This window comes from Rattus norvegicus, chromosome 17 (assembly GCF_036323735.1).
Source record: "Rattus norvegicus strain BN/NHsdMcwi chromosome 17, GRCr8, whole genome shotgun sequence".
NCBI classification, from domain to species: domain Eukaryota; kingdom Metazoa; phylum Chordata; class Mammalia; order Rodentia; family Muridae; genus Rattus; species Rattus norvegicus.
The window spans coordinates 9,431,594-9,457,235 of NC_086035.1; the positions used below are offsets into that span (position 1 = coordinate 9,431,594).

Genomic DNA, 25,642 nt, shown 5'->3' on the forward strand with positions numbered 1-25,642 from the left:
GTTTATCGGGGGCCCTCTGGTAACTAGACCCCCACCAGGGAGAACAGCCACTTTTGGCATTCCCCTGCCGGGTGTCTGTACTGCTTGGGTATCTGCAATGGTTGAGCCAAACTCCATCCTCCCCTGACCTCGTGACTGGGTCCAGCAAGCGGCTGCTCAGGATGCTTCCAGCTGTTTGCTGTCCAAGACCCACAGCCCATTAAAGGAGGCTCCCAGATAAGCCGTCAGCACACCTTTAGTATTGCTGGCCCTGCCAAGAGAGCAAGTGAAAGCGAGAGCGAAGAGGCTACTGTGACCTCGGGTCCCTCAGGTTAAAGAAGGAGACACTCAAGTTTCCAGATGCAAAGTTGACTGGCAGTTTTCCCTGCGCTAAAACTAGCCAGAGAAAAGCTGGGGCCCTATCCCTTGGAGACCGGCCTTTTGTTCTATGGAGAAGGAAGGAACTCCTGCTAACACGGCCAGGCAATTCAATAGGAAAGCTCTCACCGGTTCCTTTTTCACAACTAATCGTCCGGTCACTCCTAACTGGCAGTTACTCCAGTGCTAATCACGCTAAGGTTCTTCCCAGTACCTGGCCATTTTGAAGTACTTGGAACTGCCACTGGATGGCCTTGAAGAAGTTATCTTTCATTTCCCCTCTCCACCCCACCCCACCCCACCCCCAGCCTCTGTTTCCAGCAACTGTTTCCTGCAGTCTAGGCAACGCACCAGGCTCTGGGAAAGCAAAATGTGTGATATTGTGCCAGTCAACCTGTGGCCCAAGGGAAGAAAAGGGTTAACTAAAGGTACTGAGAGAGATTAGCTGATCTCTACACACCGCTGCCCTGCAGGAACCCTCTCCCTAACCTCCTGCCATCCCCTCCATTCAGGATGACCTAGTTACTGACATGAACAACTGGGACCCCAGGGAAAAAAATCAGACTTCCCTGGGTAACCCCTGGGGCCCTCCCTACCTCCTACCATAAAACTGTCTAGCACAGTGACTCTCGACCAGTGTGCTTATTGGAACTGAATTGTGTATCTTCTCAGCTTCCGTACTCTGGATACTGAATCCTCAAGTGAGACAGGGCCACTTTCCTGTAGGATGGGGTTTTGGGGTGTGGACCTAACTCTTCTCTGCTGATCACAACTCAAGAACCTATTCCGGGCCTGCACACCTCACCTGGAGACAGGTGAGAATAAATGCTTGCTAAACATGTATTATGCATTAGACGCCACTGAGCCCTTGACACACATCTGTTCCTTTAACCCTTTACTAGTCTACAAAGAATTACGGATCGGGTCAAGCCCTTTGTGCAAGGTCTCAGGACCATTACTTTCACAGACATGGTGGGCTCCATCCTCATTCAAGCCTACACACCCAACAGATGCCGCAAAATGCCAGGCACATCAGGCACATCAGGCACATCAGACACACAGATGTGCGGGGATGCGACTGCCAGGCAACGTGCTATACCTTAGCCCCCCATTTCCTCCTCAGTAACCATGGTTTTTTGTTTTTTTTGTTTTTCAGGATTCCTACCCTGATGCAAGGTGCCTGCACGGATTCTTGGCCACAAAAGCATAGACCTCTTTCAGAGCTGTTCCCATTTGATTTGTTAGCCCAACAAATACTCATTGAGGATGATGAGAGCCTTGTGGTGGGGGGTGGGGAGGGGGAGAAACCAGAAGTGCAAGGAGAGCACCCAGCAGATCTAGAAAGGACTTCTTCGAGGGGGGATTCTGGAGGACATAAAGGAAGAGTCAGGATGGGAGGACACAAGTAGAGATTCCAGCGGAAGAATCCCGAGAAACACCAGACCGGAAGAGATGACCACAGTTAAGCATGACCATGATCTGCAGCATGGGGCCCGAGGCTGGAAGTGCAAGAAGAGGCTGAAATGAAGATAGGAAAGCTCACGGAGGCCCGATCACACAGGGCCTTGGAGGGAAGGACAGTGACCGGATTTTGCCTGCATAGTAAAAACAGTCCGCTACAAAGCACTAAAAACACACCCCAAGCCCAGAAAGATCCCTGCCTCTGGTACAGGCCGTGATTGTTTTATTCCACAGTCGTAGCTCATCCTCAGCCAAGACAGTGTCTCGTTTAACCCACTGGGATGGACGCTCTTGTTCTTTCCATCTCGCAGACGTGAAATGCACAAAGCCAAACTTCCTACTCCTGCCCAGTTCATACTCTTTGTTCTAAGTCGGGGCTTGGCAGAGCCGGCGAGGCCTCTGATAATTCACCCCAGATGCAGGTAGTGGACACCGTGACCACCCTTCCGCGTGAATCCATGAGTTGCTTCCTTCATGTAACCACCTAGGGGGTTCTCCAGAGCTAGTTTACACGTAAGATCAAGGCCAACCAGGCCGGGTCAGAGGTCAGGCAGCCCTGTAGCAAAGTTGTCTTCCTGTACCAAAAAATGTCTCTAAACGGTCTCTAATCTATAGCTCTAAGTCCAAGGGCTCCAGCTGCCACTGTCAAGTTTCCTTCCCCTCAAGTATCACTTTGCAAAATCCTGTGGATGTGGCCTGGTGCCAAGATAGGCCGCATACCCTCAACTCAATAGTCCTGCTGGTCTCTCTGCCTTTCCTTGTCTGTCAGGCAAACACAGGTTTATATCAATGTAGAAGATGCCTCTTCTTAGAGGTCTCCCAGATGCTGTCCTAAGGACATGTAATCCCTGCCTATCCACCTAAAAACACGATCCCTTGAGGTAACTATTGCTTCTCAGTCTGGTCCCAGCCAGTTCTGAGAGCTCCTAGAACAAGGCCCAGGGCACACAGTTTTCTGGCTTCTGGTGACTAACTTTAAGTCAGTGAGGCTCAGAGAGCAATTCCTAACTCTACTCTACCCCTCTCTCATTCCCAGCCTGGTTCTTACCTGTTTTGAAGGTTTTCCTTCAAGGTGCATGCCTGTTCGTGTTAACACTTGCTGTTAGAAACAGGGGGATTGGGAGTGCAAGACCATCCTGGGATACAGAGACATATATATACAAAGACAACCTTGGTGGTGTGCAATGCTGAATCCAGATCAACAGAGCAGACACCTACGAAATGTACAGGAATAAATGACAGCCGAGCCCGATGGAGTGGGACAGGTGGAGCTGCCCACTAAATACATGATTTTGTTGAATGTATCCCTAACCTAATCCCATTGGGTAGCAATGGGAGAATGCCAGACCAGGTCAGCCTTGGGGACAGGCTCAGACACAGGGAGAAGTCCACAGCATGCAGCCAAGCACCAGAATAGGGCTGTCCCTTTAGTTTGTGTAAGAGTTGACTTTTACAACTCTCCCAGCCATCGTCTCCCCTCAGCAAGAAATTAAAGCACAGGCAGAGAACCAGCCCTCAGGAGGCCAGCCCTGCAAGAAGTAGGGCGGTGCTTTTTGTGCTGAGAAGCTCAGGAAGCCAGGAGGTAGTGGTGCACGCCTTTAATGCCAGCCTTTAATCCCAGGCAGAGGCAGGTGGATCTCTGAGTTCAACCTTGTGTACAAAGTGAGTTTCAGGACAGCCAGGCCTACCCAGAGAAACCCCGCCTCAAAAAACAGCAACAGGGGTTGGGGATTTAGCTCAGTGGTAGAGCGCTTGCCTAGCAAGCACAAGGCCCTGGGTTCAGTCCCCAGCTCTGAAAAAAAAAAGAAAAAGGAAAAAAAAAAACCAAACCAGCAACAATAAAAAGTGCCAACAGTGAAAGGAGAAAGCCCATGAGGCCTCAACACTACACAAGGAACCACAGGCAACCAAGGAGGGCTGAGGGTGGGAGGAGTCATCTTGTCAAGGGGAGAGCACACCAGTTGGTTATCCAATACCCAGTGGTCAGCCCTGAAAACATACATAGGAGTAACTTTGTACAGACCGAGCTGGTTATATTCAGAAATATATACGCCTATACATACATATGCATGTAACAACAATTAAGTTAACAAGAGATAAATTTGAAAGAGAGCAAGAAGGGATACACAGGAGGGTTTGGAGTATGGAAAGGGAAATCAGAAATGATGTAATATAATAATTTCAGAAAGAAAAACAAAACAGGGGCTGGGGATTTAGCTCAGTGGTAGAGCGCTTACCTAGGAAGCGCAAGGCCCTGGGTTCGGTCCCCAGCTCTGAAAAAAAGAACCAAAAAAAAAAAAAAAAAAAGAAAAACAAAACAAAAAAAACCTTCCAATGAACAGCCAGTCTTCACTCCTTCCTTAGGCACGTGGCATCTACCAAGTTAATCTTTGTCTCTATAGATTTGTCTGTTTTGGACAATTCATAGAAATGGAAACATTCACGCTAGAGTGATGGCTCAGTGGTTAAGAGCACTGACTGCTCTTCCCGAGGACCCCAGTTTAATTCCCAGCAACCACATGGTGGCTCACAACCATCTGTAATGGGATCCAATGCCCTCTTCTGGTGTGTCTGAAGACAGCTGCAGTGTACTCACATAAAGTTAGTTAATCAAGTAATTAAAGAAATTCTGTGCAAGGACCTGAGTTTGGCTCCCAGCACCCACAGTTAAAACAAACAAACAAACAGGGGTTGGGGATTTAGCTCAGTGGTAGAGCGCTTGCCTAGGAAGCACAAGGCCCTGGGTTCGGTCCCCAGCTCCGAAAAAAAAGAACAAAAACAAAAACAAACAAACAACGGGAAAAGATAGCTTACCTGTAATTCCAGCCAAGAAGAGACAGGAGATCCACAGATCCCCCTTGCAAGCCAGTGTGGCAAATTCACAGCCTCCAGGTTCAGCGAGATATTTTCTCTCAGAAGACAAGGTGAGCCAGGGCACGATGGCACACGACTTTAATCCCAGCACTCGGGAGACAGAGGAAAGCAGGTCTCTGGGTTCAAGACTAACCTTGACCACAGAGCGAGTGTCAGGAAAACCAGGTCAACACAGAGAAACCCTGTCTCAAAAGAACAATCAGTAATAAATGAATAAAAATACATGGGCTCCCGGTGTGGTGGTGCATGTCTTATTAACCTTAGCCCGGAGGTGTTGAGTCTGGCAGGTCAGGACTCCATAGAGAGACCCTGCCTCAAAAATAACAATAAGAGAAAAAGAGTCAGGTTAGCAAGGAAAGCGGTTGCTGTGAAAGGTTAATGGAGGAAAACGACCTTATAGTGTCTTTCTGCCCCACACACCCACCATTTGTCCCCAGAGTGATAAGAATAATAATCTGGGGTTTTGTTCATTTGTTTTTTACTCATAGAAATCCTCCTGCCTCCACCTTTAGAGTGCTGGGTGGGATTAAAGATGTTTGTCTCCATGCTTAGCCTGTTCCCCTCTTTAAAGTTCCTGGGATAACAGTTCTGCTCTGTTGTCTGCACTGTCCTTGAACCTGTGTGTACTCCATGTTTGTGTCCTTGAGTATGCTCTCCTGTCCCTTGTACTCTGGGCTTCCTCTGCTGCTCTCATAGCATGAGCCTTCCACGTGGTTTTGAATTTTTCTGACATCCCAGCTGTTCTGCTTCCCAAGTTTTACTAGATTAATTCCTGCCTTTCCCCACCCTTCCCCCAAATCCTTGGTGGTTCTGTTTTATTTCTTGTCTAGTTTTTCTTTTTTATATGGGATGTAGACATTGAGTAAGGGGCGTAGAAACAGAAGTTCAATAGACCAGGTTGGCTTTGAACTCACGAAGGCAAACAGAGGCCTCTGCCTCGCAAATGCCAGAATGAAGTATGTGCCACCATGCCTAACAATATTTTTTTAATTAAATGCAAGAAGGTGAGGAAAACCTGAACAAGACATCTTATTTCAACCTCTGACCTCCATGTCACAAACACATACACCCTGAGAGAGAGGAAGAGAGAGACAGAGACAGAGACAGAGAGACAGAGAATATCTAGGAAAATAGTCAATAAACTGCTACCCTTGCAAGCATATGAACATTAGTTCAATCTCCAGAAGCTATGTTTTTTTTTCCCCCTCCACCCCCAGAAGCTATGTTTTAAAAGTAAATAAAGACTGTGTGTGCTGTGTGCTCTTGAGTATTGGGAAGGCAGAGACTATTAAGTCTCTGGGGTTTACTGGCCCCAATTCTAGCCTACTTGGCAAGGAAATTTCAGGCCAGTAACAGACCCAAAAGAGAGGAAAGAAGAAAGGGAGGAAGAAAGAGAGGAAGGAAGGGAGGGAGGGAGGGGTGGACAGGGTCTAAGGAAAGACATCCATCCACTCTTGCCTTCTGAAAACACACAAACAATAAAGACACACAAAACAAGGAGTTGTGGCTTGTGTCTCTTTTTTAATCATTTATTTTATTTGCATTGGTGGTTTTTCTTCACGTAGGTGTGCGTGAGGTTAATGGATGTCCTGGAACTGGAGTTATAGACACTTGTGAGCTGCCATGTAGGTGCTGGGAGTTGAATCTGGGTCCTCTGGAAGAGCACTCAGTGCTCTTAACGACTGGGCCATCTCTCTCTCCAGCCCCCTTTGCAGTATTTTTTTTTTTTTTTTTTGCTTTTCGAGACAAGGTTTCTCTGTGTAGCCTTGACTGTTCCAGAACAAGTTCTGTAGACCAAGCTGGTCACAGAGATCTGCCACTGGCTGCCTCCGAATGCTGAGACCAAAGGTGTGTGCCACTACCTCTTGTCTCGTCTCTTATACAAGCATTCTGTAAAAGTTTGAGACCAGCCTGGGCAATATATTGAGGTCCTATCTCAAGATAAAAAAGCTAGGTTGAGCGTGTTGATGCATGCCTTTATTTCCAGCACTAGAGAGCAGAGGTAGGAGGATCTCTGTGAGTTTGAGACCTGCCTAGTCTACATAACAACCTCCAGGACAGCGAGGGCTACTTAAAGAGACCCTGTCTAGAAACAAACAAACAACCCTCGACCAATGACAAAAATGTAGGATGATGTCACACAGGTGAAGGCAGGTACAAGACAGAATGAGGCCTGTCATTGGGCAAGAAGGAAGGGTGGGCGGGAGAAAAGTTTTAGAGAGAGGAGGAGACTGGAGCGAGAGAGAAGAGAAGCAGCAGAGAGAACATGGAGGCGGATGTCAAGATTCCTCTCTGCACATTTACAGGTTGTTATGAATGTTCTTAAGGGGTGGATGTGTACAGGGTTTTGAATGTCTAGGTGGGCAATTATATCTTATCAATTGGATCAGAGGTTATTGTGTTGTGTGTTCTCTCATGTGGTGACTTAAATTCAAGAGAATATGTGGTTGCTGGAAACACTAGGCCGCCAAGGAATTGGGATGTGTATGTCTGGCATGGTGAAAACCTGCCTTGGGAACTAGATGGGTGGAGAGATTGTTGCCAGGCTCAAAGAGAAGCCATTGGCAGTGTGATGTGGGATAGAGCAAGGCGGGTGAGAGGCTTTGTTGACTGAGATGAAGATATCTACCAGCAGGATTGGGGATTTAGCTCAGTGGTAGAGCGCTTGCCTAGCAAGCCCAAGGCCCTGGGTTCGGTCCTCAGCTCTGGAAAAAAAAAAAAAGATATCTACTAGATATCTTGGGGCACTATGGTGCTGGACCTAGTGTGGGGTAAAAGCCAGCATTTATTTTAATTTTACAGCAACACAAAAATAAATAAATCCACAAGAAACATTTATAAGTATAAGGCTTTTAATATCCAGCATCTTTAACCTAGCCTTTTCCTTCTTCCTCTTTCTCCCTCTCCCCCTCACTCCAGACAAGATCTCATTAGCTTCAAACTCGTTGTTCTAGAACACACTTTGTCCTTTCTCAGCCTCCCCAGTGCTGAGATTGCAAGAGTAAGTCATCAAGCCCAGTGCTATTCAACATGTTCTCCAGGCCCACCTATGTGCTGTGTCCTGACTCCTCATTTCTTCTTATGACAGACACTCCACCGTGTGCCTACACCACACAGTGTTTCCCATTGGCTTCGCTTTTGCTTCAGGACCGCATAAAAGTTTGCAGTGAGCATTCATGGACATACTTCTAGATTTGGGGGGGGGGGTGTTTGGTTTTGTTTTTAGAGACAGGTTTCTCTGTGTAGCCCTGGCTGTCCTAGAACTCACTTTGGAGACCAGACTGGCCTGGAACTCAGAGATCTGCATGTTGAGTGCTGGGCTTAAAAGCATGTACCCCTACCACCTAGCTTTTATTTGTTTGTTTGTTTGTTTGTTTGTTTCGTTTTTCTTTTTTTCGGAGCTGGGGACTGAACTCAGGGCCTTGCGCTTGCTAGGCAAGTGCTCTACCACTGAGCTAAATCCCCAACCCCGTTTGTTTGTTTGTTTTGGTTTGGTTTGGTTTTTTTTTTTTTTTTTTTTTGGTTCTTTTTTTCGGAGCTGGGGACCGAACCCAGGGCCTTGCGCTTCCTAGGTAAGCGCTCTACCACTGAGCTAAATCCCCAGCCCCTTGTTTGTTTTTTTAACTTGGTATAAAAGTTTAATTTTCCTAAGATGCATCAGTTGGCTAAATATATTATGAACATAATTAGCCACAATACAGCCTGACTTATTTTCCTTCTGTGTGTGTGTGTGTGTGTGTGTGTGTCTCGGTGGAGGTTTGCGCACTTGAGTACAGTGTCCCTGGAGACCCACAAAAGGTATCAGATCTCCCCGGAACTAGAATTACAGAATGACAGGCAGTTGTGAGCTGTCTGCATGCAGTACTGGGAATCAGCCTTGGGTCCTCTGCAAGCACAGTCTGCCCTTTTAGCAATTGAACTAGATCTCCACTCCCCGTGCACAAGTGCCTGTGTGAACACACGCCACAGTCCTCGTGGGTGTGTACCTAAGAGTAGAACTGCTTTGCTGAGCGTTCACTGGAGGTGCGTCGACTGTGGGCTCTCCCAGGAGGTGTGAGTGAGGATTCTGAGTTCCCCAGGCCTCTTTGGTGTAAAGTGGTGTCTCGTTGTGGTTTTAAATTGCATTTATTTGGTGACTAATGACGTTGAGCATCTTTTTGATGCTTATTGTTCTTTTGGTTTTTTTGTTTGTTTGTTTGTTTGTTTGTTTGTTTAGTTTTTCAGAGAGGGGCTCCTGTAGCCCAGGCTGGCCTCTGTGAGGTTCTGATCCCAAATGCTACGCCCCTAGGATTTGCTGTGACAGGGTTGTAGCACCACAGACAACTTCTTACTGACTTTTTTTTTATTTGTTTGTTTGGGTTTTTTTTTTTGTTTGTTTGTTTTTTTCGTTTTTCTTTTTTTTTTTGGAGCTGGGAACCGAACTCAGGGCCTTGCGCTTGCTAGGCAAGCGCTCTACCACTGAGCTAAATCCCCAACCCCTCTAATTGACTTTTGACCTCTTATATTTCCCCTTCGAAGAAATCTCTGTCTAGAATCTTTGCTCATGGCTAAAAATTGGGAAATTTGGCAGGCAGCGGTGACACATGTCTTTAATCCCAACACTCGGAAAGCAGAGGTGGACAGGTCTCTTGAGTTTGAGGCCTGCCTGGTCTACAGAGCAAGTTCCAGGCTACGCAGAAAAACCCTGTGGTTAAATAAATAAATAAATAAATAAATAAATAAATAAATTTATTTTTAAAAAATTGATCCAAGTGTGCTGGCACACACCTTTAATCCAAGTCCTCAGTGGGCAGACACAGGTAGATTTCTGTGAATTAAGGACAAGCCTGGTCTAACAGGCTAGAACAGATCGAGTGCTAGACCAGCCAGGGTTATTTCACGAGAGCCTGTCTCGAGATGAAAGAAATTGGGAAGTCTGTTTCCTATTGTTGAATATTCAGGGTATCTGAACTCCTGCCTCAGCCTCGGCCTCTCTCTCAGTGCTGGAAGGATACATACGCCAGCATACCCATCCACTCTCTGTATACATACTCCAGCATACCCATCCACTCTCTGTATACATACTCCAGCATACCCATCCACTCTCTGTATACATACTCCAGCATACCCATCCACTCTCTGTATACATACTCCAGCATACCCATCCACTCTCTGTATACATACTCCAGCATACCCATCCACTCTCTGTATACATACTCCAGCATACCCATCCACTCTCTGTATACATACTCCAGCATACCCATCCACTCTCTGTATACATACTCCAGCATACCCATCCACTCTCTGTATACATACTCCAGCATACCCATCCACTCTCTGTATACATACTCCAGCATACCCATCCACTCTCTGTATACATACTCCAGCATACCCATCCACTCTCTGTGTGAGGACCATTATGACCGGGGCCTACTGTGTATTCCAGGCTGGCCTTGAACTCTGCCAATCTTCCTGCCTCAGCCTCCCAAGAGGTGACATCAGAAACACATGCACCATGTTGCCCAACTACATACATCCTCTTAGTCATTCTCATACTGAATCTCGTTAGACCAGCTAGCCTCAGACTTCTTCGCTTTGAACTCATGACTATTCTGCCTCTACCTCATGATTTCTAGGATTACAAGCATACTAGAATTTGTTGGGGTTACCTTTCTTTCTTCCTTCCTTCCTTTCTTTCTTTCGTTCTTTTGTTTTTTCTTTCTTCCCTCCCTCCTTTCCTCCCTTCCTTCCTCCCTTCCTTCCTTCCTTCCTTCCTTCCTTCCTTCCTTCCTTCCTTCCTTCCTTTCCTTCTTCCTTTCTTTCCGCAGGGTCTCACTATGCAACCCCAAGTAGCCCGGAACTCACTATCTCCACTTGGCTGACCTCAACCTCGTAGAAAGCCCCGCCTACCTCTATCTCCTAAGCTCTAGGGAGTCAGCACACCTGGACCTCCTCTGGCTTTTCCGTGGCAGGGTCCTGCTGTGTCATTCCCGCTAGTCTTAAGCTGATGGCTATCTTCCTGCCTTAGCCTTCTGAATGCGGTGATTGCAGGTGTGAGCCACCACACCCAGTCAGGGCCTGACTTTTGATGTGATTAGACCAGTCAGTTACTCTGTAGGGCCCAAGTTCTGAAGTAGGCTCTCCTTTAGGGTGTCATCTAACTTCTCTCTTGTCCCCTACTTTTTTTCTGAAGAGTGGACACAGAGTAGGGACTTAGGGCAGATTGGGTTAAAATTTTTGGCAAGAATGTGTCTTTCCCCAGGCTTGTTGTTGCAATTCTGTAACCTCGGTCACTCTGGAGGCTGAGAAAAAGATTATAAATTCAAGGCCAGCCTTGGCAACTTAGTTTTTTTCTCAAACTAAAAATGAATTACTTGGGGGCGGGGGTGAGTAACAGCCATAAAGCCTAGAGCTGTGTAGCTCAGTGGGAGAGCACTTGCCTAGCATGTGCAAAGACTTGTGTTTCATTTTAGTTCTCTCTCTCTCTTTCTCTCTCTCTCTCTCTCTCTCTCTCTCTCTCTCTCTCTCTGACACACACACACACACACACACACAAATATTAGGTAAGCGGTAAACCACGGAGATATATCCAGCTCTCTGTTTTACTTTTTGTTTTCATAGTTGAATTAAATTGTCTTGAAGTTGTGTGAGCTTTACTATATATATACATGAGGAAACAACTATTCACTCCAGAGTATACCAATGACAAACCAAAGAAACAACTCTCACTTAACTCCTTGTAAAGATTACCCAAGCCTAACTTAATGAACCAATGAGTATAGAACCAATGAGTACTTGCAGAAGTATGGGTGAGTGCTTGCTTTACTTTACAGAAGCATGAATAACTCAAAATAATAAATAACTCAAAATTACTCAGAAGTTCACCACAGCATGGGTGAGGACTCAGGAAAGCTGTATCCACCCAGAATATGCTGTATATAACTCGGAAGCTCAGAGACTGTATGTTCTTAGCCATTGTTACTACTTTATAACATGGAAATGTGTCTTTGAAAATCTTGTAACTTTCAGGAACTTCCTCAGTCTTGTAAGTTTGCTTTAGGTCCTGAGTCTTATGGCCTTCCTCTTTTCCCCAGTAGGGAATGGTTTAGTTTGGAGAAAACAGCTATTCAACACTCCACCACCCCTTCCTCTGATTCTCACAATCTTTTTGTTTGGTTGCTTGGTTTTTCAAAACAGGGTTTCTCTGTGCAGCCTTGGCTGCCCTGGAACCCAGTCTATCCACTCTATAGACCAGGCTGGCCTCGAATTCAGAGATCCACCTGCCTCTGCAGTGCTGGGATTGAAGGTGTGTGCCACCATACCTCCTATCTAACTCTCATACTCTTTGTACACCTTCTTCTGTGATGTTTCCTGAACCTTGGAGAGAGTGTATTTCTCCCCAACCCCCAACTTATGGCTGAACAATAATCCATTCTATTACAGCAATAGTCATTTAAACTAAGGAATTTGATCAGCTGTCTATACTAACCACTGACCACTGAGGGCAAAAAAGATGTTTCCCTCAAAAAGGAAGAGTGACGGGGTTGGGGATTTGGCTCAGTGGTAGAGCACTTGCCTAGCAAGCGCAAGGCCCTGGGTTTGGTCCCCAGCTCCAAAAAAAAATGAAGAGTGACAGCAACAGTAATCAACTGAGTGAACAAACACGTGGACGGCAGGAGGGTATTTGTGCCATATTCGTTTAACCCTAAATAATAGTTTCTTCCTAGATGAGGCTTTTCATCCCCTGACCTTGGGCTTTCGGCCTGGCTTACAATACAAAATGTGAGTTCCTCGAGGCACAGTGGTCGAGTCCTTTAACCCCAGTCAAGAGGTGGAGCAAACAACCAGTTGACAGGAAGTGAACCTAGGAAATCACTACAGAACTTAAGAGGGAGTCAGGGGAATGGATAGAGAGACGCACCGGAAATAGAAGGGAGGGACCTTCAGTCTGAAAGGCTTTAGAGACAGCATGGAGAAGGGACATTGGCGGTGGAGGAAGGTCATCTGCGTGCTTTCTCTGCCTCTCTGAACTAGCAGGCTTTTCACCCCAAAATCTGGCTTCTGAGTCTTTATTGGGAACGTTGAATGTTTGAGATTTTGTTAAAAGCAACAGTCTTCACAGGTTTTAGGACCTACTCATAGGAATGTAACTGACCTCTGGAACCTATGCACCCTAGGGGTTCCCTTTCCCACTCAGGTTTTTTGTTTGTTTGTTTGTTTAAGCTCCTTACAGGGAGCTGGGGAGAGGGCTCTGGAGGTAAGAACACTTTTTCTTTCAGACCCCACGGTTCATTTCCCAGCACCCACACATCACCTCAGGGTGGTCCATAGCTCTAGTTTCTGGGGATCTCTCTCTTTTCTTCTGACTTTTGGGTGCACCAGGAAGAGATGTGGTGCACAGACATACATGTGAACAAAACGAACACATAAAGTAAACATATCTTTTTATTTTTATTTTTATTCTGGTTTGGTTTGGATTTTGGGGTGTGTGTGTGTGTGTGTGTGTGTGTGTGTGTGTGTGTGTACAGGGTTTCACAATGTAGCCCCAGCTATCCTGGAATTTTCTCTGAACTCACAGGGATCTGCCTGCCTCTCCCTCCTAAATGCTGAGATGAAAGGTATGTGCCACCATAACCACCCAGCCTCAATTTATTCTCTCTCTCTCTCTCTCTCTCTCTCTCTCTCTCTCTCTCCCTCTCTCTCTCTCTCTCTCTCCCTCCCTCTTTCTTCTTTTGAGACAAGGTTTCTCTGTGTAACAGAGCACTGGCTATCCTCCAATTGCTTTGTTGATGAGGTTGGTCTCATCCTCCTGCCTCTGCCTCCTGAATGTTGAGATTAAAGGCATGGGCCACTATGCCCAGCCTAATTCTTTCCTTTTTCAATGAAAACAAAGCAAAACAAAAACCCTACTTAATGGTTAATATTTTCTTCTAGATGCCTTTCCAAATCCGTAAGCCACTCAATAGTTAGTGTTACATAATTTAATCCTTGTACAGAGGGGAGCAAGGTCTCTAAAGGCCCATAGTTATTTATCCCAAGCAAGCACCATATGGTATGAGCAGCTAGGAGCATCCGGAGTAGCAGCACCAGTTGTATCTCTCAGCCTTTCTCACTTGTATCAATTGTTTTGTCAAGAGAACTGCTGAGCTCTGCTGAGGACCTCTTTCCTCTGAGCTGCACCTTTCCTCACTAGGGGGAAGACAGGCTCAGAAGCCTTACGAAGGTAGCTGCCTGGTATGGTGGCACAGGCCTCGGCCATCCCCGCACTGTGGAGGCAGAGGCAGGTAGATCTCTGAATTTGAGGCCATCTGGGATTACACAGGAATAACAAAACAAATCACTGGAAGATTTAGGAAGCTGAGGAAGCTCTCCAGGCTCAGAGAGCTTGGAAGCTGCTATTAAGTTACTAGCTCTCGGGGTTGGGGATTTAGCTCAGTGGTAGAGCGCTTGCAAGGCCCTGGGTTCGGTCCCCAGCTCCGAAAAAAATAAAAAAAAAAGTTACTAGTTCTTCTCTGCGATCAGAGAGCTAGTAAGTTGCACATTTTCGTAAGGCCTTTGCCCAAGGTGCTAGAAGCTCTGAACCAGGAAGAGGGCAGTCCCCAGACAGTCGCCTGCAGGTTCTGCGGGAACTCTTAAGGATGCAGCTGCCTTTCAGGTCGTCCTAGCTCTTCCAGTAACCTTTCACCTGTACTCCTGTGAATAATTTCGGTGGATTTACTGGTTTAGTAAGCTAGACTACTGTGAAATTGTTTTTTGTTTTTCTTTTTGTTACTATGTTGGAACACATCCCTCCAGGAAAAGGTGTCCATCAGGCAGGGGGACAGATTTACCTCATTTAATGCACACACACACACACACACACACACACACGTTTGCATGCCACACAGCCTTTTGACTGGGGTGTCACTGATGCCGTGGGGCCCATGTACGTTTTTACAGTCCCCATGCTCAGGGCTAACCTGGGCAGGCTCAGCTCCACTCAGGCCCAAAGGGAAACATGCTATGCTCTGACCTGTCATGGCTGCCACTGGAAGCCAGTCCCTGGTTCTGACAGACTCTGGGGTAGCTTTGTGGCCCCTGCATTTCCATCAGCCACATCTGGTTGGTCCCTGGCTGGGGAAACTATTTCCATCTCCTGTATAGTTCCCTGCAGGGGTGTACATTGCTGCCTCTGGGAAGGTCACTGTTCCACCCACAGACGGGTTTCATCTTCTTCAGCTACACTGTCTAGTCTTCTGGGAACTGTTGCGCAAGTGTCTAAAGGTTTCTGGAAGTTCACAAGCATAGCGTTTAGCTTCCTTTTAATGTGTTTCCCAGGTACTCTAGCTGGACATCAATCTTGCTAATGCGGAAGTGAAGAACAGGGGAACCTTTATTTATTTATTTTTTTTTTGGTTCTTTTTTTTTCCCGGAGCTGGGGACCGAACCCAGGACCTTGCGCTTCCTAGGTCAGCGCTCTACCACTGAGCTAAATCCCCAGCCTTTATGTTTTAAATTACACTGATTGGTCTACTGTGTTTGTGGTATATGTCTGTGTGTGTGTGTGTGTGTGTGTGTGTGTGTGTGTGCAGGCACACACATATAGAGGTCAGAGGATAACTTGAAGAAATTGGTTCTCTCTTATCAGTGTGTGGCATCCAGGTATCTAACTCGGAGTGTTAGGGGTGGTAGTTTGAGAATGGCCTCCATAGGCTCATATATTTGTATGCTTAATCATCAGTTAGTGAAACTGACTGGGAAGGATTAGGAGGTGTGTCCTTGTTGGAGGAGGTGTGTCCTTGTTGGAGGAGGTGTGTCCTTGTTGGAGGAGGTGTGTCCTTGTTGGAGGAGGTGTGTCCTTGTTGGAGGAGGTGTGTCCTTGTTGGAGGAGGTGTGTCCTTGTTGGAGGAGGTGTGGCCTTGTTGGAGGAGGTGTGGCCTTGTTGGAGGAGGTGTGGCCTTGTTGGAGGAGGAGGAGGTGTGTCATTGGCAGTGGGCTTTGAGGTTCCCCCCCCCCCCCCCCCCCCGGAGCTGGGGACCGAACCCAGGGCCTTGCGCTTCCTTGGTAAGCGCTCTACCACTGAGCTAAATCCCTAGCCCCGGGCTTTGAGGTTTTAAAAGACCATGTCAGGGCTGGGGTCTCTCTCTCTCCCTCCCTCCACCCCCCCCCCTGCCTCTCTCTGCCTGTCAACCTGTAGACCAGGATGTAAGCTCTCATGCCTTTTTGCCACCATGCTTCCAACCATGATATGGGGCTAATCCTCTGAAACTATAAGCAAGCTTCTTTTTCTTTCTTTCTTTCTTTTTTTTTTTTTTGGTTCTTTTTTTTCCGGAGCTGGGGACCAAACCCAGGGCCTTGCGCTTCCTAGGTAAGCGCTCTACCACTGAGCTAAATCCCCAGCTCCTATAAGCAAGCTTCTAACTAAACACTTTCTTTGAAAAGAATTGCTTTAGCCACAGTGACAACAATAGAACAGTGACTTAGACAACTGGATTGGTACCAAGCACCTTTCCCTGCTAAGCCATCTTGCTGGTCCACCATGGAACCTTTCTCAGCCCAGTTGTGTTTGACCCAGGGTCTAAGGTGCTGGATATTCAACAATGGCGCAAAAATCAAAGTGACACTGTGCCTCCAACTTTGCTGATACACGCCCATGGAAATTAAAGATTTAAGTGGGGTGGTAGTGGCACACTTCTTTAATCCCAGCGCTCAGGAAGCAGAACTGGGTTTGAGGCCACCCTGGTTTATTGAACAAGTGCTAGGACAACCAAAGCAGAGAACAGAGAAGCCCTGTCTCAAAGAACCGAATCAAAACAAAACAAAAAGCAAACCACAGAACCCCAGCAAACAAGGAACTACAGGAGCTGGAGAGATGGCACGGCAGCTAAAAGCCCTTGCAGCCAGTCGTGCCAAGTGAAGACAGAGGCAAGAAATTCTGGGGATCATGGACCAGTCAGCCTTACCAAAACAGCAAGGTCCAGGGCAACTGAGTAGCTGTCTCAGAAGATAAAATTGATAGAAGAAGATACCTGGGCATCTACCTCTGACCTCCATGTGTACACAGACTGGGGAACTCTGGTGAGTACACACACACACACACACACACACACACACACACACACGAGATCTCCAACACGAGGTAAGAGTCCTGGTTTTGTGTGTGTGTGTTTAAGATTTTTATTACTGATGTACGTTTGAATGTATATGGATATGTGTGTACCAATCCCTATCAGATCCTTTGGAGCTGGGTTTACAGGTCCTTGTGAGCACCTTGACTGATGCTTGTGATGTAACCATAACTACTCTTTTTAGGGGGTGGGGTGAGAGAGTATCGGGGGATTCAATATAGGGTTTCTCTGTGTAGTCCTGGCTGTCCTGGAACTCACTCTCTCAACTAGGCTTATATCACACTCACCAAGATGCACCAGCCTCTGCCTCCTGAGTGCTGGGATCAAAGGAGAACACCCACACCCAATCCCCACCCTCTATAAGCATTCTTAACCTCTGAGCCACCACTCCAGTCCCCAGGCTTTTAAAACCCTGTATGAATTTATTTTATATGTGAGTGTGGTGGGTTTGCTTGTGCAGAGGCTTGCAGAAGTCCATCCTTCTCTCTCCTATATGGGCCCAGAGAGTGAATTCAGGTCATAGGATAGGCAGCAAGTGCCTTAGCCCACTGAGCCATGTTACCAGCTCTAGGTAATCCTCTTTCCTAGATAGGGAATCTGAGGATCAACCAAACTGAAGATCTGCCCTAGGTCACGTGATGGGCAGTTCATTTCAGCTAGACGTGCTTGCTTCCAGGTCCCTAAAATGCTATTCATTTACTTCATACTGCTGGGAGTTGTAACTGGTGGGCTCCTAGCCACACACACCCCAGGTCTAAAACACTACTTTAAAAAAAAACCTACTTTATACTATTACTTTATTATCATGTGTGTGGTGGCGTGGATGTGCACTTGTTAAGTGCAGGCCAGAGTACTTTCAAGTCATTCCTCAGGAGCCGTTCACCGTGGACCTGGGCTGGTTGACCAGTCAGCACCCACCCCCACTCTGTATCACTTGCGATCACTATACTCTTTAGGTGGGCTCTACAACCAGAACCCAGGTCTTCATGTTTGCCCCTTAGCAGCTGACCTAACCCCCCCCAAAATCTAAAATACTACCTTTTTCTTCTTTTTCCTCCCTCCTTGTCCCCTCTTCCTTCTCTCTTTTTAAAGCGTCTCCACACTATGCAGTCAATGCTAGCCCTGAACTGTCTCCATACTGTCTGGTCAATGCTGGCCTTGAGTTCGGGCCTGAGGTACAAGCATCCAGTTTAAAACACAGCCTTGGATCAGTGAAGAGGTGGGATGGTAACAGAGAACCAAGTGAGACATGGTGTCTTGGCACCAGGTTTGGGGACGCCTGTCCAGCCAGCCGGACAGGACCGGGGGGAGGAGGGGAGGCTGAGTCTCCGCTTCCCAGTAGCGCGCCCTGCAAACCCGCGATAACACGGCCGACACCACGCGGCCGCAGCGGCCGCACGTGGGACTGCATTCTGGGGAGGGTGGCTCAGGCTCGCCCTTGTCACATGGCTGCCTCGGGCCAATCAGTGGCCACCCCGGCCAAGGCCATGACGTTAGTGCAGGATGAAGAGCCTTGGGAAAAGGTGAGCTTTGCAAGCTGGGCGGAGCCGGGAAAAGACTGCCAATTCTTGTCCAGTCCAGTATGCCCCGGATCCAGCTGTCGCCTGGTGCCCGTCCAATCAGGATTTGCAACTCCCCGATAGCAGCGCTCCCACAGGAGGGTCTTGGGCTCCCCCTGCCCAACCTCGTGCTTCGTTGAGTTTTTGTGCCTTTTGCTTCGCCAGAGTACCAACTCTTACCCCTCTTCTTTCTTTTTTCCAGCAGTCTTACCCCGCCTCCATTTTTTTTTTTTTTTAAACAACCGGCTCCAGGCCCAGCCTCTTTTCCCTTCTCCTGCCCTTCCCTCAAGGCGGCCTTTGTTCCCGCTGTAATCTGGGTCCAGATCTGCTGGCTGTTGAGAACCTTTGTTTCTCTTCCAGCAACACTGATTTTAAAAACAGTGGGGTTTCCAGGGCTTCTAGCTTCCTCTGATTCGCTCTTAGGTGAGGTCTCCATGAGATTGGCTTGTCTTCACTTTCCCTAGCGTGACCTCCGTCCACCAGAAGTGTTCTCCCAGACACAGCGTGTCCTTTTCCTGGGGTTGGGGGTAGGGAACGGTGGGGGGTGTCTCGTCTACTCGTGTTCCTCCCAAACCCCAGCAATGCCCGAGCACACTCTCTCCCAGATTTGTTCCGGATGTTTCACTGGTACAGGTTCAATTAAGTCATGTGTTCTGTAAGTAAGTGTTGGGGACCTGGGGTGTAGTTCAGCTATATGGCACTCGCCTAGCATGCTCTGGTCCCTGGGCTCCATCCTCAGTGTCTAGAGTTAAGGCTGTGTTTCTGTTTATAATATATCTAAATACACTTTTTTTTTTTTTCGGAGCTGGGGACCGAACCCAGGGCCTTGCGCTAGCTAGCTAAATACACTTTTAAGATGCATGTTAGTTGGTCTTGGGGATTTAGCTCAGTGGTAGAGCGCTTGCCTAGCAAGCGCAAGGTCCTGGGTTCGGTCCCCAGCTCCAAAAAAAAAAAAAAAAAAAAAAAAAAAGATGCATGTTGGTTGCTCGAATATTTTGGCCTCTTGTAACTTGCACAGTGAATGCAGTAAATACATGATAAAGAATGCTTGGGACCTGAGCTGGGTGTGGTGTCTCCAGGAGAGGCAGAGGCAGCCAGGTATCTATGGGTTTTGAGGTAAGCCTGTTCTATATAGTGAGTTCTAGGCCAGCCAGGACTGTATAGTGAAATCCTGTCTCAAAAAGGAATGCTTGGGGCTAAGTTTGCACCCTTGCTTAATATGCACAAGGTTCTGGGCTGGTCCCCAGCAGCCAAAAATAAATATGTAAATAAATAAATAAAAGTGGCATAATGGGGGCTGGAGAGATGGCTCAGTGGTTAAGAGCACTAACTGTTCTTCCACAGGTCCTGAGTTCAATTCCCAGCAACCACATGGTGGCTCATGACCATCTGTAATGAGATCTGATGCCCTCTTCTGGTGTTTCTGAAGACAGTTACAATGTACTCATATACGTAAAACAAATAAATTAATTTAAAAAATGAAAAAGAAACATGCTTAAAAGTGGCATAATGTTTGATGAAAGTGTTTAGCTGGTGCCCTCTGAGTATCTGTTCTTTTTTTTTCTTTTCTTTTCTTTTTTTCGGAGCTGGGGCCTGAACCCAGGGCCTTGCGCTTGCTAGGCAAGCGCTCTACCACTGAGCTAAATCCCCAACCCCAAGTATCTGTTCTTTGAAGTCAGAGGAGCCCCAGAATTCAGACTGTACAGCAAGGGAATCAGAGGACCCTTCACAGGTGTCACATATTAGCTATCGGCATATCCGGTATTTATGACTCATAACAGTAGCAAAATTATGAAAGAGCAATGAAAATAATTTTATGGTTGAGGGTCACCACAACATGAGGAACTGTGTTAAAGGGTTGCAGCATTAGGGAGGTTGAGAACCACGGCTCTAAAGCATACAATATATATAAACACACACACACACACACACACACACACACACACACACACACACACACACACACACACACGGGAAAGCAAAGGTTTCATCCCTCAGACCAACCTTTCTACCACGGAGGTACAGACAGTCCTTCGCCCCACCTCCTGTGCAAACATGTCTCTCCCCAGGGAGAACTCCTTTCCACCAGCCCAGCTGAAGCAGCTCAGCCCCCAGATGGTCGACAGAGGCTGGAGCAGGGCTGTGAACTTAGGATCAGAGCTGCTGCTGCTGGATCGAGACACTTACCAGGTTCACTTTCTGGCGGGGTAATCCTGGGCAGGCTATCTGACTTGTCCGTTGGAGATCTGAGTGGACTGACTCTCACAGGGGTAAGAATTCTCAGTAGATCTCTGAGTCACATAAAGGTAGCACTTCTTAGCTGTAAAAACAAAACATTTATTTAATTATTTTTTGGGTGGGGCGGGTGTTGCACTAGTGTAGGTCAGAGGGCAGCTTTCAGGAGTCTGATCTGTCCTTCCACTGTGCGGGTTCCAGGGACTCAACTCAGGTCATCAGGTTTGGTGGCAAGCGTCTTTACCTGGTGAGCCAGCTCTGTGTAGTTCCTGCTTAGGTTTTATTTATTTATTTTAAGAGGACCGGCCTTTTCTTTTTGTAAAAAAGGATTTATTTATTCCATGTATGTGGGTACACTGTCCCTGTTGGCATTCTGTCTAAGCTCCACCCCCACAGTTACCTGGCAACAGCCAGGTGTGCCTGACTCACTATAAAAGGGGCTGCTTGCCCCCTCCTCATCCTCTTCTCTTGCTCTTGCCCTCTTCCTCTTTGTCCCTTCTCTCCCCATTCCCCTCCCCACTTCCCTCCACCAGCTCATGGCTGGCCATTATTCCTCTCCTCTTCTCCTCTTCTTCTCTCATTAAACCTTTCCATGTGGAACCAAGTTGGCCCGTTGTGGTTTGTTCGGATGTGAGCTGAGATTTCTACCCCAACAGTCGCTGTCTTCAGACACCCCAGAAGAGGGCATCAGATCCCATTACAGAGGGTTGTGAGCCACCATGTGGTTGCTGGGAATTGAACTCAGGACCTCTGGAAGAGCAGTCCATGCTCTCTCTCTCTCTTTTTTTTTTTTTTTTCCTTTTCTTTTTTTTGGAGCTGGGGACCGAACCCAGGGCCTTGCACTTGCTAGGCAAGCGCTCTACTACTGAACTAAATCCCCAACCATGCGGTCTGTGCTCTTAACTGCTGAGCCATCTCTCCAGCCCGTTGTTATTTTTTTATTTTTTGTTTTATGTGCATTGGTGTTTTGCCTGCATGTATGTCTGGGTGAGGGTATCAAATCTTGGAGTTGCAGACAGTTCTAAGCTGTCATGTGGTGGCTGGGAATTGAACTCAGGTCCTCTGGAAGAGCAGTCAGTGCTCTTAGCCACTGTCTCCAGTCCCACTTAGTTTTCATTTTTTGCCGACTCAAGGGAAGCAGAGTTTCCACGATGCACTGTCACCCCCATGTGACTTAGCAAGGGAATTACGTAGAGGAGTTCTCACCGAGGGAAAGCACCCTGGACTCCATCCAGTCCTTCAAGCACGGGTTTCTCTTATGTCTGGCATCTCCTGGGCTTCCAAACCCTGAGCTGTCACTGTTGAGAAGAGAGCAGATCACCTCTGGCCTCAAGCGTTAGTTGTGCCATTTAGAACTCTGGAATCACACCCATTCAAGGCCCCTCATAAAAACTGGGTTGGGCTCAGCCTTAGTGCAGCCATCTTCTTTGAGTCTCCTGTGCGGAGTGGCAGAAGAAGCCAAGGGAAGAAAGATGAGGCAGAGGTCCAAGTAGACCAGCCTGTGTACCCACGAAGCCTGCAGGAGCAGAAGTAAGGGATGCTGAAGGCCGGGACACCAGGACAAGTTGTTGGACTCTGTGCTGCTGTTGGTAATAAGTCTCAATGGGCCTGGAACATCATCTCGACGAGATCATCCGGGAAACTGCCTTCCTCACAATCAAAACAGTCGCACTGGCCCTCAGCCCTGGACCTTTGGCATTCTGGACTAGTTCTGTTCTCACTTGTGGCCAAATGTATCGTGTGTACAAGAAATCCTCTTGGTAGCTCTTGCTCCTCCTTCCTCTTGCTCTCTCCTGCTCCCTTTGTCCCTTCTCTCCCTATTCCCCTCCCCCTTCTCTCCACATGCTCACGGCCAGCCTCAACCTCAAAACACTCTCTCTCTCTCTCTCCCCTTTTTACTCCCCTCCCCATGCCTTGCATAAACTCTATTCTATACTAAAAAGAAAGAAAGAAAGAAAGAAAGAAAGAAAGACATCCTCATACTGTCAGCTGAATAATCAAAGAAAGAAAGGAAGAAAAGAAAAGAAAAACATTAGGTTTAGAGTGCACGATTTTAATCTAGCATTTGGGACACAGGGTCAGGCCTGTCTCTGTGGTTTGAGGCCAGTGGGGACGACACAGTAAGACTAACTCAAATAGAAGTTACAGGTTATCCTGGGTTACATTGTGACTTTAGGGGCAACCTGGGCTATAGGAGACTGCCTCAAAAACAAAGCCAGGCATGGTGGCACCACCTTTAATCCCAGCACTTGGGGGCAGAGGCAGGAGGAGCTCGGTGAGTTTCAGGCATTGGACACTCTTGACTGGACTCAGGTGACTCTGCTAAGCCTCTGCTTCCTCCTTCCTTATCCAAGCTCTCATGAGCGTGTGAAGCTTCTGCCACCGTGTTCCTATGTCAGCGCCGTCCTGGGCAGGATGGGTACCCATTCCATCCACCTCACAGATATGGGGCAGGTTATTACGATCTCATGTGAATCCCTGATGTCCACTGGTTTGTGACAAAATGTTTCCTGGGGGTTGGACTGCTGTGAACAGACACCATGACTGAGGCAACTCTTTTTTTTTTTTTTTTTTTTGGTTCTTTTTTTTCGGAGCTGGGGACCGAACCCAGGGCCTTGCGCTTCCTAGGCAAGCGCTCTACCACTGAGCTAAATCCCCAACCCCGACTGAGGCAACTCTTATAAGGACAACATTTAAGTGGGGCTGGCTCACAGGTCAGAGGTTCAGTTCATTATCATCAAGGCAGGAGCACGGCAGCATCCAGGAAGGCATGGGGCAGGAGGAGCTGAGAGCTCTACATCTTCATCCGAAGGCTGCTAGCAGAATGCTGGCTTCCAGGCAGCTAGGGTGAGGATCTTAAAGTCCAAACCCCCAGTGACACACCTACTTCAACAAGGCCACACCCACTCCAACAAGGCCACACCCACTCCAACAAGGCCACACCCACTCCAACAAGGCCACACCTCCTAATAGTGCCACTGCCTGGGCCAAGCATATACAAACCATCATAGGAGATGAAACCCAGCTGTCTACTCACCCTAGAAGAGGAACCCACTACAGACCAAAAGACAGATAACACCAAAGTCCAACTTTGTAAACCAACGAGTCTCATTAGGGTCACTTGCAGGAGCAGAACTGACTCAAAGATAGCAGCTTCACCAGGCCCCACCCCAGCTTGGGTGACAGTTCACAGAGCTGGGGACCTGGAGCGCACTGCACATCCTGAGGCAGCGCAACAGGCTGGAGAGTGTTCTTTGCGGGCGCCTCAGTTGGTCTAAATGTGCCAGGCTTCTGGTCTGGTCTTGGCAGCTCAGCGTCCTTCATTCTGAGAGGGACCCTCAGCTTTTAGTTTTCTCTGGCAGGGAAGCATCTCAGGATTCCATTGCCGGGAAGAATAAAACTGGGACTAGCTTACACGTTCAGAGGTTCAGAGCATGGCAGCGTGCAGGTAGGCAGACATGGTGCTGGAGAAGCCGAGGGTTCTAGGTCTTGATTTGCAGACAGCAGTAGAGGACTGTCACTGGGTGTAGCTTGAACGTAGGAGACCTCACACCCCTCCCCCACAGCAACCCACTTCCTTCAACAAGGTCACGCCCACTCTAACAAGGTCACACCTCCTAATAGTGCCACTCCCTGTGGCCTAGCATTGAAACTTGTGAGTCTGTGGGGGCCGCCTGTACGAACCACCACAGGAGCCAGGTAAATCTGCCACGGACTGTACCCGCCCACAAACCTTTCCTTAAGTTGCTTTTGCCACTGCAGTGAGAAACTGATATGTTCCCATTTTGCAGAGAGAGAACACTGAGTCATACAGGGTGACAGGACCTTGCCTATCACTGGGACGGTGGGAGGGCAAAGAGACCCTGGGTCAGAGCTCACCTCTTCCTCTGGTAGCTGGCTCCCCAACCTTGCATCTAAGCTTCCTCCTCTGTGAACTAGATTGGCAGGTCTCAGCTTCCTACCGGAAGTTGGGAGCTTGGATGCTGGTGGGGTGGGGTAGGCATGGAATGCATCCAGGGTGGGCATAGCACACACAGGTTAGAAGAATTCTTCCAAGGAGGTCAGGCATAGGCCTGACCCTTGGCTTGGCTTGTACTAGGCAGCTCCGTGGGACTCTTTCCAAACATATGGGCAACCATAACATTTGCTGCTGAAAACCTCACCTTCCACTCTTCACGAGATACTCGACCCCTCACCGAGGCCCCTGAGGTCTGTTGGCACGACTCCGGCAGCTCTGGTTTCCTCTCTGGTCCCTGGCTTCTCCTGTCTCCTTGGAGATCCTTCTGCCTTTGCACCTGCTGTTCTCACGGTCTGAGACCCTTTCTCTCACTCTCTTAGTTTGGGGTTTATTGCTGTGACGAGAAACCATGGTCACGACAACTCTTATAAAGGAAAACACTTAACTGTGGCTGGCTTACTGTTTCAGAGGTCTGGTCCGTTCTCATTTTGGCGGGAAGCATAGCAGCCCTCAGGGAGACATGACAGGCATAGGGACAGAGCTGAGAGTGCTATGCCGGCCCTGGATGCATTTCATGCCTACCCCACCCCCACCTCCTTAGGAAGCAGACTGTGCCACACTGGCTGTAGCTTGGGCATAGGAGACATCAAAGCCTGTCCCCTAGTGACACACTTCCTCCAACAAAGCCACGCCTACTCTAACAAGGCCACACCCCCTACCGGTGCCACACCCTATAGGCCAAACATTCAAACATATAACTCTACGGGGGGGGGGGGGGCATACCTATCCAAAATACCACACCATCCAAGGCTATTACAGAGGTAAAGGGAGTCTCTGTGGGTGGGGATTGAAGGACTGAAAGAGGAACAAGTGTAGAGACTCAATAGGGAGGAAGAGAGTGTTCTGGCAAAAGGAAATAACCCCATTCTGGTTGGAGGCACCATGTGGGAGATTGGGACTGAGAAGGAGCAGACTGAAATCCTGGACGACCCCAATCCTGAAGTCAGTGGAGGGTTTTGAGTAGAAGCGATTGCTTAGCAGTTGCCCCTGAGCATGGATTAGAAACTTGTTTCTAAAGAAAACTGTCTTCCAGGAAGGCTGGAGAGAGGGCT

The 25,642-nt window shown here is 47.9% G+C and overlaps 1 long non-coding RNA gene across 1 annotated transcript; it reads left to right on the forward strand.

Annotated features, from left to right (window-relative positions):
* Nucleotides 1-63: 63 nt before the first annotated feature.
* LOC134482677 (uncharacterized) lies at nt 64-4,911 on the forward strand. The gene is made up of 3 exons (XR_010059083.1): nt 64-785; nt 1,030-1,172; nt 1,514-4,911. It is a non-coding gene; the product is annotated as an uncharacterized LOC134482677 (long non-coding RNA).
* Nucleotides 4,912-25,642: the final 20,731 nt, after the last annotated feature.